The sequence below is a fragment of the Cimex lectularius genome, unplaced genomic scaffold (genome assembly GCF_000648675.2).
Source record: "Cimex lectularius strain Harlan isolate CLEC.00 unplaced genomic scaffold, Clec_2.1 scaffold295, whole genome shotgun sequence".
Classification (NCBI taxonomy): domain Eukaryota; kingdom Metazoa; phylum Arthropoda; class Insecta; order Hemiptera; family Cimicidae; genus Cimex; species Cimex lectularius.
The window spans coordinates 497,075-497,924 of record NW_019392901.1 but is presented as its reverse complement, the minus strand read 5'-3'; positions in this window follow the sequence as shown (position 1 = coordinate 497,924).

The window sequence follows — 850 nt, the reverse complement described above, 5'->3', positions numbered from 1 at the left end:
AGACAGACCCAGTAGTGCCCGTGTGCCGGTTCAACATGAGTTCGCCAACTCGCAGACCAAACCCCATCATCTAACACTAACATTTTTACCTCTACGAAGTATAAGTAAAAACGTAGTATATCTTCACTAAAGCTCTTGGTCGTTTCATTTGGCGCCAAAAATCGAATCCTGATTACATGATATTTGAAAAATGGCAAAAAAAGAGGGAAAATTCGAAAGGTGGATTGAGATGGGGAGTCAAGGGCATCATCAAAGGGCAAAACAATCTCAAAGATGTCTACAGTTTTGCATAATTAAGTGTTTGAAAAACGGTGACAAATTTCTTTGAACATAGAATCAACCCCAACATTGCCAATGGCTGTAACATTACTGAATCAGGTTAGCACTGATGATGAACTTAAATTTGGTCGAAAGTTAGAAGATAATCGATTTTCTCTTTCCCTTGACTTGACCATTCCAAGATCCACGATATTCGTTAGTAAAAGTGGTCGATACTTCTAACACTTTATAAACAACTTACAATATTAATTATTGTAATTAATATTACTTTACAAAACCCTTACCAAGACTAGCAGAATCATTGCTGCAATTGGAGAGGGCCAAACTCAGAGGAGTGGTAGGACACTGGCATCTGAGAAAACATCTACACAACATGGGTATATGCAATGATGATCCCATTTACAGATTACGTAATGAAGAGAGGAGACAGCCACCCATTTCATCTTCGAATGCGAAGCAACAGCTCAATGGAGATTTAACCCTAAAAAAGTTAGGGAATTAAATCCCAGCAGCGACAGTCAATAACCTGATACTTCTAATGAGGGAGAAGGATAGAGTCTATTGCACTGAA